At 38.0% G+C, this 14638-nt stretch overlaps 1 long non-coding RNA gene across 2 annotated transcripts in view; it reads left to right on the plus strand.

The window, feature by feature from the left end:
* Window positions 1–14638, plus strand: part of LOC121076208 — a 170850-nt gene that overhangs the window by 77181 nt on the left and 79031 nt on the right. Inside the window, exons 2-5 of one of the 2 annotated variants that reach the window (XR_005823388.1) lie at window positions 4224–4419; window positions 5485–5669; window positions 7386–7615; window positions 13322–13442. This is a non-coding gene — a long non-coding RNA (uncharacterized LOC121076208). The remainder of the gene's footprint in view (window positions 1–4223; window positions 4420–5484; window positions 5670–7385; window positions 7616–13321; window positions 13443–14638) is intronic. The other variant, XR_005823389.1, reaches the window with a different exon arrangement.

Raw genomic sequence — 14638 nt, forward strand, 5'->3', positions numbered from 1 at the left:
TGGAAATGTTTTTACTGAAGAAAAGCTCAAATTTTCAGGTCCTGTCATTTGTGTGCTCTTTCTGGACCTGACTGGAGAGCTTCAGAACCTTCTGGTAGTACGATGTTGAAATGCATATTCTTCTTATATGATTTTGATTTTAAAAGATTTTTTCTTTTTTAATTCAAATTTTTCCACTTGAAAATGTTCTGAGAAGTTGTAATAGACAATAAAGCCCATCAATACAGTAAAACACTTCTGACAAAAATGCAACATGCTGGACTGAATGTCTGCATCACCTGTATGCTGCTTGCTTCTCATTGGAAGGAAGACAGGTCACTTAGAGGTGACCTTAGCTTCACCTTCCAGCTTCTTCCTTAGCTGAAGTGCTCATGGATTTGAACTGAAGTATGTGTATATGTAGATGTGTGGGTATTGATAAAATATTAGCACTGGGCACTAGCAGAAAATAGGATAAATCTGTTTAAAATGCTCATGAGTAATTACGCAGCAGTAAATAAAAAAAAGAATATGTGCTGCGTGTTCACTCACCCACCTTGTCGAGGATCTTTTTTAGCTGTAGAAATTCACAATACCTGAAGCTGATCTTCACAGGAAACCAACAGAAAACCAACTTGTACTTTTTTTTTTTTGGGGGGGGGCTTGACTGGGGTTCAGGCTACTGCCACGTGTTCAAATACCTTGGTTTCCATCAAGGTGGTTTCCTTTTGGAGCTTTGCAGTTCAGGCCAAATTATTGGCCAGGTGCTATTCATCCTCACTAGCTTAGATGAAATATTCATCATCATCATCATGTTAATATTTGTTATGTGGATTCATTTTATGTTTTTTTTTTTTCCAATTTCTTCTACCTCTTCAATAACTCCTCAATTTCTTGCTAACCTTAATGCAAAACTAAGTTTATTATTTCGACTTCCAAAGATGATTATTTGGCATTGAGTAAACAACCTTGGCAATGTACTTGCTCACATTCGTCCATAATAACTCCCTGCCCCTATTTTATCATTTACAGAATTGCTTTCTAATCCTTTTCATGGTTCTTTTTAAAATAGCTTTCTTATATAATAGATAATAACATTTGTTATAAAATGAAAGTAAAACCAATTAAATCTGCCTTATTGTACTTGCAAAAGATTGATGTGTGTAAAGTCTAACAGCTTATTTGGGGATTTTAATCTAAAAGTGCCCTGCAATAACATTCTGTTGTGTTCTGGGAACTAGCTGTAATAGAGAAGCCACTGCCTGCAGAGATGCTGAACTAAATTAAAGTATTGTGTGCTGGTATTCTAGCATCTGCCTCCTACGTTAATCTGTGGAAAATGCCTGAAAATACCCTAAAGTAGCAGCCATTTCTGTGTTTAAGTTTGAAAGCTTTTTGTATCTGTTCTCATTAATGTTGCAGTGCAGAAGATTCACTGTTCAGTAAATGAATTGAACAGAAGCTTCTGCAAACCAAGACCAGACTGCAGTTTTCCCATTTCTGTCTCCATCTTATTTTTTTTGTTTGTAAAAGGTTTCAATTTGAGCACTAGGGACCTGGGTTTTACTATGCTTGCTTCAACATATGTATTTCCTGCTAGGAAGAAGCAAACTAGTTAAAACAGAATGAACACTTCAAAAATTTAAATATTATGCTATCTGAATGATTGAGGATTTCTTGATCTACCTTAGTCTTTCGCTTGAGTTATATTTGCATATATGAGACTGTAAGTGTATACTTTCTCTGAAAGGTGTGTTCTGAAAACGCTTCATCTTCATTGTAAAGTCTCTCATTTTGCTCCTCCTTTATAACACTTTCATTCATCCAGCCCTGGATTGAGAAACAATGCCATGTGATTTACGACTGTATATGATATAAATAGCTGAAGCTCTAAGAGCAGCAAGTAGTAAACAGACTGTAGGCGGTAATATATTTGTGGTATTTTTATACATGAATAATCCATGAGTTTATTAAAAAAGTCTGTTTATAGATAATTTAGGAATAGAAGAATGCTTTAATTCTTGAAATAAGTTATCGTCTCCAGCTTCAAAAATAATTCTGTGAAATGAAAAATAAATAATATAGAAAATAACTATGATGACTTGTCAAACTTAGCAGTTGCTATTTCAGAAAATAAAATATACATTCACTGGGACAAGGGCTGCAAACAGAGTATGCATCTCTGAGGGTGCTCCCCCAACTGCTAATCTCTGCCATCGTACCTAAGCTGTAGGTGAACAACCTTGAGCATCCTCCTTTGGCTGCAGCTGTACTGGCCGAAAAGGCTCCTGCTTCCAGCTGCTTGTCCCTGTCCCATGCCTGAACGTTATTGCCCCCCTTTAGAGCAGGCAAAACCATGCTGTTTAAATTGTTTTAGGAGTTTCTATACACCTCTCTGTCTCTGGGCCAGTGAATAAGTTCAGTATTGTCATGCCAAGCACTGTCCTAGCATGCAGTATAGCCCTGCTTGGAGATGCTCTTGGAGTGCCTGGGGCAATCAGGGCAAAGAAGGCCTTCTTCTATACAAGACAGACCAACCGATTTGTAAATCTGGCCTGAAAGAATACCCGTGCTTTATAAATAATGATTATGGCGTTTTTGAGCCCTTCCCTTCATTGTTTCCTTTAGCCAAAGATATCTGTTGAATTTGAACCAAATTACATCCATAGGTTATGACTGATTTGAAAATTATTTTTATAGCTGAAAAACTCATTTCCTTCTCCAAAACAACAACAACAAAAATCCATCAATTCCTTTCCCATCTGAGCTCTTTTCTGCTTCTGATTTAAGTTACTTTTATGGGTTGTAGCAAGCTCCTGTATGCCTTTCACCTCAGGTCTCACATACTTAAAAACTATTCTTAGAAAAAAAAGAGGCTCTGTTAGGATAAATTGGTATCTTAGAGTGCTTGCAATATGAAAGGTCGTTTACTAATATTAAGTAGGAATAGTAAAAACTAGTTTTAAAATGGTTACAAAGGCAACAATTTGAATGGGAAATCAGAAAAGGACTGTGAAGAGAAAATAATGAAGGCATTAGGAGAGTGTCATAGTGCTTCAAACTGACGTTCCTAATATGTATTTAATTAAGAGCCAATAAAGTGGAATTTAAATGTACATAAACTAAACACAGTAGAAACTTGTTAATTTGCACTCTAATAATTTGCAGACTTTATAATTCATGAAAAGAAAAAAAAAAAGCTTCCTTCTGCCTCTCAGCAATGGTTTAAACTAGAGGCAACAGTGAACTAGCCTGTTATTAATACTTAGTTTCTTTGGCAAGTATATGAGGAAGCGGTGGCTAGTGTGTATGACCATATTGTAAGGTATTAACTACTGGATCAGAGTTAATGAAATGAAGTCCAATTTACAGTGCATTATCTTTGCATTCCCCCCTCTTTCAGACAGCACCCAGTGCAACTCCAGGATTTTCACTGATTTGGAGTTGATCATAACAGAGCACTTTTCACAAAGGCACAAACGCACAATTCGCAGTAACTCTCAGGCATTAAAACCATAAATCACTGCCACCAGTGGCCCAAAGGCCTGATCACAGAGGCTTATGAAGGTGCACCTGGAAATTCCTTGGGATTGTTCAAGTTCTCTTCCAGGAGGCTTGAGTGAGTTGTGGTGGTGGCAGGAGGTCAGCTCTATTGCTGATGTGCAGTTCAGTGTCTGCTGGAAAGCTCCCAGTCTTCACAAGTTATTCTCAGCTCCTTTGCCTTAAACAAGCTTTCAGACTGATATGAAGTTTTCCAAGATGAATCCCTATAGGTCAGTTCCTATCCATTACTGGTGTTGGTGTTCGTAATCAATATAGGTCTGATTTCATTGCCTGCTCTGACTTGTGCAATATATCCAGATCGTGTTGTTTGGTGATGCAGCTTTACTCTCTCTTCCTACAGGCATATTTACATAGAGGGAAAATTGAATTTTATGCTATTCCGTGACACTAGAGATGGTACTAAATTAATATTTGACTATCATTTTTCAGCCACTTCCAACCTGTTATTCTCATGTTGTGTCTGATATTTTCAGCTTTAATGGGTGAGAGTTCATATGGCGTCTAAAAATATTAATCAAACCTAGGGAAATTCTAAACATAGCATATCCACTTAATTCATTTTGTAATTAGATTGAGTTATTAAGTAGTTTTTTATTTCTAAACTCATGTTTACTTGAATGAATTATGAATCATTGTTGATTACCACCACAGTATTTATAGTACTTTCCTTTGAATTCCAGGTGTGTGAAATGACCTTGACATACTGCACCAGCTCCACACTCAGTCAGGAAAAAAACAACGCAAATTAGTGTGACTGTGTCAGATGAAGATGTTCCAGTTTGCTTTAATTCTGACTAGTTACCCAGAAACTGTCTATCCAGTTGTACGTGAAAACCTGGAGTAAGGGATATTGAGCCAAATTTCATCATCTGCCAGGTAATTATAGGTCTTGTTATCTTCAGCTGGGAGTAACCCATGTAGAGGTATGGGCAGAGTAGGACTCATTTGTATTTGTTCTTCTCCTGTGGTGTATTTGTTTAACCAAACATACTTACCAGCAGCTTTCATTTTGCAGCTAGAAGGCCTGTAGCAAAGTAGAGGAGCTGGCATTTGCATTGAGATTCCAATTAAGTTGAAATTAGCATGAACTTCTGTTCAGTAGCTGATGTTTAATGTATGGCAGATGAAATGGTACTTTGATAAACTGACTCCAAGGATTGTTATGACATTTCTTGTCTGCTTCCTACAACGTGATTAGACTGCCATAGTACCATGTGCTTAATAGTTAGTGCTATCTTGTGCCATACCTTTCTGGCACAAGAACTATCCAGATCAGTGTGTAAGGCAAAGCTTGCTTGTACAAACAAACCCCTCACAACCTGACACACACACCACACTACGCTTTAAAAAAAAAAAAAAAAAAGCCCCCCTAGACAATTGAAAAACCCATCTTAACTGTTGTGGCAAAAGCAAGGATGAGAACCATTTTAAAATGGCATAGTAAATTACTTTTCTGCTTTATTTTATTTTGTATTTTCATTTAAATAGGTGCTCTCTTAGAAACAGAGTGCATTAGAAATGTTTGCATTACATTCTCTTGGCAAAAACCAACCAAAAAGCATTAAGTACTTCAGCCATATCATGTGTTGCAGAGGCTGACCAGCTCCAATTTCTTCATAAAAGAATTGTTTTTTTACTATCATTTTTTGAGGAAATGTGGGTTACTAAAGTTCCATTAAATCTACAGTACTGAGGCTCTAACAAGAAATCAATGTGCCCTGGTGACTTAAACACTTCCCTTTTAGGTGGTCTGTGTTTCTAGAACATATCTCACGTTATGAATTTGCCAAGGCTCATTTAAGCAGAAATTGGTTTGCTTCTGTAGTAGGAGAATTTTCCCCCAGAACAAAAGGGATCGGATCATCTTGTGCTGCTTCTGTTGCAAATGGTACTGTTTCTCTTCACCACATTGCTCTGTTTTTTCCTCCCATTGCTTGCAAGGAAAGCTGCTCAGGCCAAGAGGCAGCAGGAAGCTGTTGACAATGCAGAGAGGCCCCGAGACAGGCCATAATAGCACAAGCCAACTGCTGGGAATTTAGTGCAACATTCCACGGCTGAGAGAAGATGACCAATAAGACAAAAACGTTATCCTGGCAAGGAAGTGCTCAAGGATGTAATTAACAATGGTAAGGGAAGAGAAGAACAGGTATGAAAGTGTGAAATTATCAGAGCTAAGTATGCAAACCTACTCTTGTTGGTCAATGTTAATGATTTTTAAAGAAAGTACGACTGGGGAGCATCAGCTGCATTTGATTTAACTGCTGCTCCATGTGGCAAATTACCATTGCTTCCATTCTCAAAAAATGTTATTTCACAGGGTGGCACTGAAAGGCATGAGGCTTTCCTGTCCTATGGCACCTGTCTCGTGGAAGTTCAGCCTTCACAGTTCCTGGGGAAGTTGTGCCACAACTGAGAGCCACGTCTCTGCTAGGGCAAACCATACCACATGGGCAGCAATTTTCTAGTGCTCCCTTTCTGAAGCTGAGGCCATCTTCATGCTTTAGTTTTAAAACATGGCTGACAAGATGATTTATCTCATTTTTTTTTTTACTAATGCAGTTGTTCAGCCAATTTTTTTTTTTTATTGCAAATTATAATTTAATTTGTGTATCTTTGAAAAAATGTTTTGAATTCCTCATGGTAGTCAAGATCTTTTTCAGTCTATTTTTTAACCATTTCTAAATTGTATTGCCTCTTTGGTAAATATCAGTAATTTAATATTTATGGGTTTTGTTCTTTTACATATAAATGTTTCTCCTAGGATTAAGCTTGAAATAAATTGCTTCATGTTGTTACCCATTACTTGTATTCATGGGTAAATTAAAGTGTCTGGTTCCCTGTCACTGATTTTTTCAAACGTTAGTAATTAAAACTGTAGAAGCATTTTTAGTGCCAAAGATTAAACAGATATTGGTGGACACACCAGCTTTAGACACAGATTTGGCAGGTAAAATTGAAAGTAAGAATGGCTGATTTTATATTCATCTTTAATTTTAACTTTTCTGACCATCCGGGTATGTTTAAAATGGAAAAATAGATTATGAAAGAGTTTGCCACAATTTTTATTGGCTTGCATCTCTAAAATGAGAACGTGTGAGAAGAGAAACTTGATGTATGTGGAGAGATGTTTACCCATTCTCTATGAACTTAACCTGAGAGCTCTTACTCGGTTCATTACAGCAGCTGAAACGACTCTTCCTGCTATAATCTGACCACTTTGGGTTCTGTGTGTACTAACTTCAAAGCCCATTCCTTATGCTGATGAATGTCTTGCTTCATATGGTCCTAGAACTTACTGTTGTTCTGAATGTCTCTCCCTGCTTCCCTGCTATTGTTACCTTGTGATTTCTCATGATTACAGCACATTTTTGTGAAGCCACATTGCATCTCCTGTCCTGCCAGACACGGTCCTCTGTGTCTTAGTAGGTGGAGGGCAGCCAGAGACGATTTTGCAGCTGCCTTGTGAAAATCCCAGTGGCTGAGACCTCAGTGCTGTTAGGATATACACACGTCCAGATTTTCAGAATTCATGCAGGGCCCTTTCTGAGCCTCAAAATGTTCCCAGATTCCTCCAATAGGTGCGCCCTGCCTGTCTCACTGTACTGCACTGTACTACTTTAATGTCTATTCTTTCTCCAGAGCATAGATGTATATGTATATATATACATGAGTATAGATGGAAAAAAATGGTTATAAGCCACTTTATACTTGTCTAAATACAGGCCAAACCTCACTGTAGTATAAAAATCAGAGATGATTAAAAAATACTCTACTGTATTTCTAGATATTGGAGGGTTCGAATACTAAGTGCTGACTCTTGCCATACTCTCCTGTACCAACAGCCCACCAAGGACTAGCAGATTGCTGATCTATACCATGACATGTGAGGGGTTCTCCACCCTTGGGGGATTCTCCCAGCAGACTAGAAGCTCATCTGAAGACTGTTTTGCAGTACTGGAACAGTTTGAAGGAGCTGCCTCCCATCAGCAAGGGGAGCCTGTTGTGTCTAACAGATATTTGTACTTCTGTCTCAGAACTGCGTGAATTCACATCTGAGTCTTATCCTGACCAAGTATGTTTGAGTGGGGTCCTTTCACTTATGCCATTTGTGGGTCCACCCAATTTAGTCTGCCAGTCTGTCTGCCGATGCTGAGGTTTAGAGGCTTAGGGTTTAGAGGATTTTGGGGGGAGCTTTTATGTTAGCTGCCCAAGTTCAGCCTTTGCTGTCTGAAAGCGGGCAACTGCTCCAGCTGGTGCCTGGATGGGCTGGTGTCTGGCAGGGAGTGGCTCTATTTGGGTATGGGGCCCCATGTCAGACTTTCTCAGTAACAGGAGAATTTTGCTCTCTGATGTGGTCCTTTAGTGCTTTCTTACTGAACATGCATTTAATTTTCCTTTGAACTGTCTGGTACATTTAGTAGTTGGAAACAGCTTTCTTTCGTTCCACCAAGTCCAATCAAAGATGGCATCCGTCTTGTATTCCAAGTGTTATTAGCTTTACAGGAAGTTCACATGCCTTTTGAAACAGTGCATTAGGCTCATGGCTCTATTTCTACGTGTTCATATGATTGGCTCAATCAAAAGAAAAAAATCTCATTATGTCTGTGAGGACATTTGCTTTCCTAAATCATTTGAAGCTAACTTTATCAGGCCATTTCCCCAGAAGGTTTGTGATCTCATCTTTTATTAAACTCTGACCTTACCTTGTCAACAAGGGTCAGATGTATTAGTTTATAGCTCCCTAGCTTCATTTTGCCCAAGTGGCACCCACTTTGCTATTTCTCTGTCATTCAGAGAGCTACTTTTCTTCCAGCTGTGCTGCAACTCCTTAAAGGTAGGCTGAAAATGATTCATCTCTGGAGTTCAGCTTTTCTCACTGTTAGTATGTGGGCATGGTTTGCTCTGGGCTGTTTGTTGTTGCCTTAGTTTTCCCCTTTCCCCTTCTCTAAGCATGTAGCCTGACCACCCACTACCAGCCTCCAGCCATGCCAGTTAAAAGGGTTTGTCTGCAACTTTATTTTACATAGAAAATCATAGATGTGCCTTAGCCACTCAGAAAGCTACATAAACCTTCCTGAAATCAGTGCTGAATCCAAGTCTGGGTGACGGTGGTCTCTGGATGCTAATTTCACCAGCTCGGTGTGATTCAAAGACCCTGTCTCTCATCCCTGCAGTGCCAAGGGGCAGCTGTCTGTCCTCAGCTCCCAGTCCTTTCTGTTGGATGGAGCATTTCTCACTTCCATCTATAAAGTGTTCTGCTGAGCTGCTGAACATTGTACAAGAGTTACAGGAGTGCCTCAGAGGTGGGAGTTTCGGTAGTTTATGTGTTGAGGTTTGCTTGTGAGTCATGGAAAACTGGGAGAGTTGGACTTGACACTATGTTTTTCATTACAATTTTACTTTTATCCAAAGGGTTAGGTTTTTGTGTGTGTGTGTGTGTTTTTAACTTTCTTAATCAAAGCAAATTTTTCTTCATCTTTGAAATGAGTGTGAACAAGTGTGATGTGTCTGTCTTCAGCTGGGCTTTAGCTCTAGGAAAGAGAATCTTCTCCATGCTTCACTGCCACTCTCACACCAAGCGAGTCCATGTCTAACCAGGAATGTAAATGTCTGGTTGTTGCCTCAGCCTAATTTCTGACAAGTTTAGAAAGTAATTTTATTCTTGTTGAGAATTAAGAATGTATCATTTCTTAAGCTAAAACAACATCTGCAAAAATATAAATCAGAGGTCCCGTAGCATTTCTGTTTCTTCTCCTGGAAGATATAGTCCAATTTTGGGAATCGGTTGGCTGTACATCCCTGTTGATATTGGGGCATAATATTAATTTATCATGTCTGTGAATTCTGTGTGTGTTGTCGGTAATATACTCATGCAGCTGTTCATTGAGCCTCATCTGATCCCTGAGCCATCCTGGAAATGTGTGTTAGTGTGTCACTGTTGAATGAAATTTTCCATTTTTACAGTCTGTGCCTCCACCTATTTATTACTTGTATTGTCTCAGATTAACTCTAGTACTTACCGGCACCTTTTCTGCCTTTCTATCTTTTTACCTGTTAGTTACGTCCTGTTCTGGCTACCTTTCTCACTTTGCCTGCTGCTGTATTTGTTGATGAATGGCTCATTTCACCCCAGGCCACATAATCAGTACTCCTCTTCTTCCCTTGTTGAAGATTTGAAAAATGTACTTGCAGAAATCTGTACAGATAGGACATTTTGTGCATTCAGACCAAATTAGAGACACAAATCCCATTAACTTTAAGGTACACGATATATTGTGCAGCTCTTTGAAAATTTACGCTCTTGCCTTTGTTTCTTGTTTAGGTCACAAATTATACCTGATTGTATTATGGCTACAACTGCATCAGGTGTTTTTTTTTTATTGTTTTTGTTTTATCTCACCACCACCACCCCTTTTTTTAAACAGTTCCTATGCTCTTTCTTGCAGGTAAACTATTTAGTGGTTTTAGTATTTAATTCAGTGGTGAAATCATCACTGCCTCCAGCATGCACAGGATCAATCCTTACAGTTTTCTGTCTGAAGTCTTATTTCCCCTCTTGGGCTGGAGAGATGTGTGTATTGTACACCGCAGTGGGTGGGGTATGGGCATGCATGCAGTTTCTGGAAACATTGCCAAGGCAATTGTCACATGCTGTTACTAAATATTGCATTTCTTTGGGCTCAGAAAAGCAAAATAGCCCTCTTCCCCAGTCTCACGACATGAGTTAGACATAGAAATAGTACCACTGCCTCCTTTTTAAGGCATGGTGTAGAAATACAATGGGAACAGAAGTCCAAATCTGTGGGGAAAAAAAATCCACGATGTATATTCTCTGCATTTTTCTTGTAGGTTTGCATTATCCTTTATCAAATCTTTGTGGCCACCTCCTTATCTTGCCTCTAGATTTTAGCATCTCAAATGGCTTCCCAATTTCTACTTATTTCACTGCCTAATTTTGTTATCAAGCAAACAAAGCTCTGCTGTAGGTTGTTAAGTTATGCTGTAAGTTTGTATACAGGGAGAATCACTTTTTGCTCTGAGTACTGCAATAAGCTAATGCTTTTGTTCCGTACTGAAAAGCTCAGTGAAAAATTCTGTTCTAAGTTATGGTGGATGATGATCAGCGTGTTGGATGAAATTACTGCTATTTTATGCTGCTACTGAGTGAGTAAAGGAGGCCCTAGTTTTAAAACATGACTGTCAGGTTTGGGGTTTTGTGCTGGTTTTTTGACGGCATTTGAGGTCACACAACCTAACAAACAAAATACATTGTTTTGTCTTGAATGTAACAATTGGTTCTGGGGAATAACATTCAAACCTTGCTTTCAGTTGTTTGGAGCTGCTGTTAACTGATAACTGACTGCTAAAGGGAGGAGGAATGGTCCACTGAATTTACCCAACTTTTTTCTACCTGTTCGTTTGCTATAGTAATGTGCTTTAGTTTCTAGAGATGTAGTAAGCAAAGTAACCTCCTAAATGAGAGGACAAATCTTGTTTTCAAGATGAGTGTTGTTCTTCCATGACATCCTTTCCTGTTTTTCTCCCTTCCCAAACACCTTTGCCTCCTCATCTGACAAGCTGCACAAACCCATAGCGTCTTTCCTAGTGCGTATTTCCACAGGGCATGGAAATGACTTTTATTTTGGGATCATCACAACTCCTGCTGGATGAACACTGGAGAAAGAGGAGATGAATGATGTGGGAAGCTTGGGATAGTTCAAGTCTTTGGGTGACATAAGATAGGTGAGATATAGTGAACAAGGGGAAGGATAGCAGGATAGGCTGAGTGGCCCTGTGATCCCAAACTTGAGGTGGTTGCCAGCAGCTTGCAGGTGCTGTATATTTATGGAAAGCTTAAAGAAAACAGCTGGCCAAAGAGTCCTACTCCTGCAGGATCCTTCAACTTTGTGTGGCCCTACATCCCCCTGAACTCCTGAGAGAAGAGGTTTCAGGTACCTCCTGCAGTTTCTCAGCTTTGGCCTGAAGCAGAGGATAAAGGATTAGTGTTGTCACTCAAAACCATCTGGAAAAGCTTTTTGTGGCACTGCTATGCTATTTCAATGACCATGAAACAGTGGCAATATGAGAATTTTCCTGTGCTGCTATGTTTCCATGCCCTGCTTTTGCTGTCCACTACTTACTGTTAGTTTAAAAAACATTTGAGAGGCTGCTGAGGTTACTGTTTGCCCTTGCTGCTCTGAAGGCCATGAAGGTAAAAATGTTTCCCATTCTTTGTTTTGTCAGTTTTTTATCTCTTGGTGTTTCAATAAGATTATTGGCTTTACTCCTGAGATCAAAACAAGAAATAAAACTGTTCAATAAGAACTGTAATGGGGATGCAACCTACTCCAAGAAAATTAAAATAATATCCTACATTTTACAGTCTTCTTCACATGATTTTTACGTGTAATCAGGAGCAGCCTGTCCCCCCAGCAGCACACTACAGGTTGTGACCAGGTTGCCATAATCTCCTATTTCCAGATTTTTTTCTTTCTTGCATCCACAAATGAGAATTTATGCCATTTGTATGGATGTAACGTGCCCAGATCACAAGCTCTCATCATTCTGAGATCTGTGTCTGAGCTGTAACACTAATTTTTGTCACACTAGTATCTCAAAGACTAAATTATGGGGTTGCTTGTAATTCTGCAGTGTATCGGACAATCTGATCCCAATTTGATTACTGACTGCAGTACAGACCACAGACATCAGATCCTAGCCAATATGCCTACATTATTTCTATATGGTATATTCTATTTTTATTTTTGTTGACTTCATTGCAGCTTTATAATTAAAATCTCTCCATGATATCCTGGAAAAAAAAAAAAAAAAGTGCCCTGTCGTCATCGCCAGTTGGATGTTCTCATTTGTTAGAAAATGTTGCAATGATAGCTATTGCACATTGCTTCTGCCTTTCATTATAGACTGTGGTGTTCTAGGGATCTTTAATATATAGATTATTTGACCCAACTGAGTGAAGTTCCTGTTCTATTTGTGAATTTTAATTTTAGGATTATTGGTTTGTTTACATTCAACAGTTCTTTCTGTCAAAACAATCAAGCTTTTAAGATTTTTCTGCTTTATTTGTATGTTATGACCTAACTCTTACACATTTAAAAAAAATAATAATAAAAAAACACGTGTAGATAATACAGCAGTCATACAGTATGGGTAGACCCCTGTACTGGAGTCTTATACATTTAAATGTTCAAAAATAAACGTGTACAAAGGCTATTGCATATAAAGTCAGTTATTCAATATTTAGAAAACATCAAGATTAAAATTCTTGCATGCAGACAGGCATTTACAAGGATTTTCAGAAGGGTCTAACAAGATAAAACGTTGAGCTTCTGTTGAAATTTTTCAAAACCTGGGCCTAAACCATTATACTTTTGAAAAACCGTACAGGTGCTGCTTGGATATCTGTATAATTTTGAAAATAAGTGGTATGTGTTTCACTGGAAGTCAGTGGGGTTTGGCCACTGATGTTTTTGTATCAGTATTAAATACTGTATACATATCAAAAGAGTCATTCTGAAGTACTAGACCACTTGTCAGAAATGTGGATTTTGTTTAGATGTTTAGGAGATTTTCTCTAGAATGCACACCTGAAAAACTTAATTGGAGCAACTCAAAGAATATAAAACTTAAGTTCTTCACAGAAGTGAGGCATGTGAATGCAAAACTACCAGACATATAAAGTTCTTTAGAACAGAAAAGGCAGGTGCTCTTTGCTTTTGAATGATTAATCTAAATCCAAAACTATTTTTTTTTTCAGGCTAAGCATGAATTTCCATCATTTTTCAGTCCTGAGCCAAGTCTTTACTCTTTGAAGATGTCATTAAAACCACCTCAAAGTCCCTCTGCCTCACACTGTTACTTTCAGGAATTGCTTAAAGGTAAACAGTAATATAAGTTGGTGTTATAAAGTGAATAATTAAGAAATGAGAAGAAAGATGAATTAATGTGCTATCCATGAAAGTATCTTGCTGATAATTATATGGTTTGCAATTATACCTAGTTTAATCAGACAGTAACAGTGAGGAGCTGTGGCTTTTAAACCATTCTTTGTTTGGGGGAAAAACTCTAATTTGTTTGACATGATTCATTTGTGTCTTTGTTTTCCTAAGTGTTGTTTTATTGTTGTTATACTTTGAGCTATTCACTTGCACAAATAGATGCATTAAAATGGAAGAGAACATATATTTTAAAAGGAAGAATGGAGGACCAAGCTGAATATTTGCTGTTGGAACTAAAAATATTAATCTTTATGTTGCTGGATATTTCTTCCCATCTGTAAATTGGGGAAATGATCACTTTCAGAATGAACTCACAATTTAAAACTTCAAATTACATTACTTCTACTTATACACTTAATGGCTTCCCATAGAGGACTCTATTGTGCATAAATTACAATAGTACTACCCAAAAGAGTTAAGCTAATATTGCTTGATAAGATAAGGTAGATGAACACAATCAGTCCACTTCGGAAACGGAATGGAAAACTGTTCTATTGTTTTAGGTATATTTCAGGTGTTTTCTCTTGTCCTTTCAAGTGTGATCTGTATGTATGTATGTATAAAATATCTGTCTCTTCCTATATGCTATTTCATTTTGTTAAAGGCTGTTTTTCTACTAATCTCATTTTAAATCATCTTTGTTTTCCATTATTACAAAAAAAAATAAATCAGATTATTTTTAGATAGTTGCTGTTTGTAATCATACGGCAAAAACATTTAAAAGTTATTGACGAAAAATGGAACATCCCCCTGGGTTTTATTGCATTGTTCAAAAAGCCTTACTGCAGTTTTGGCCTCTGGTACAGTGGATATGTAGTGTAGCAAGAGAAGAAAACACTAATCGGTGTTATCTTTGTTAAATCTTTCATAGAATCTTGTATGCATGATGCAGGAGTGAGTGATGAATACTGTGGATAATGCAACCATCATTGCACAATGAAGCTTTTTAGCTTGTATAATTTATAGTTCTGTTGATCCAATTCACTGCAGATTTTTTTTCACTCACCAAACTAATATTTGGGTTCAAATGTTCACTCTAATGTCAGGGTCTGATATTTTTACCTCTCCCTTTCTCT

Source organism: Cygnus olor, chromosome 11, assembly GCF_009769625.2.
Source record: "Cygnus olor isolate bCygOlo1 chromosome 11, bCygOlo1.pri.v2, whole genome shotgun sequence".
Lineage (NCBI taxonomy): Eukaryota > Metazoa > Chordata > Aves > Anseriformes > Anatidae > Cygnus > Cygnus olor.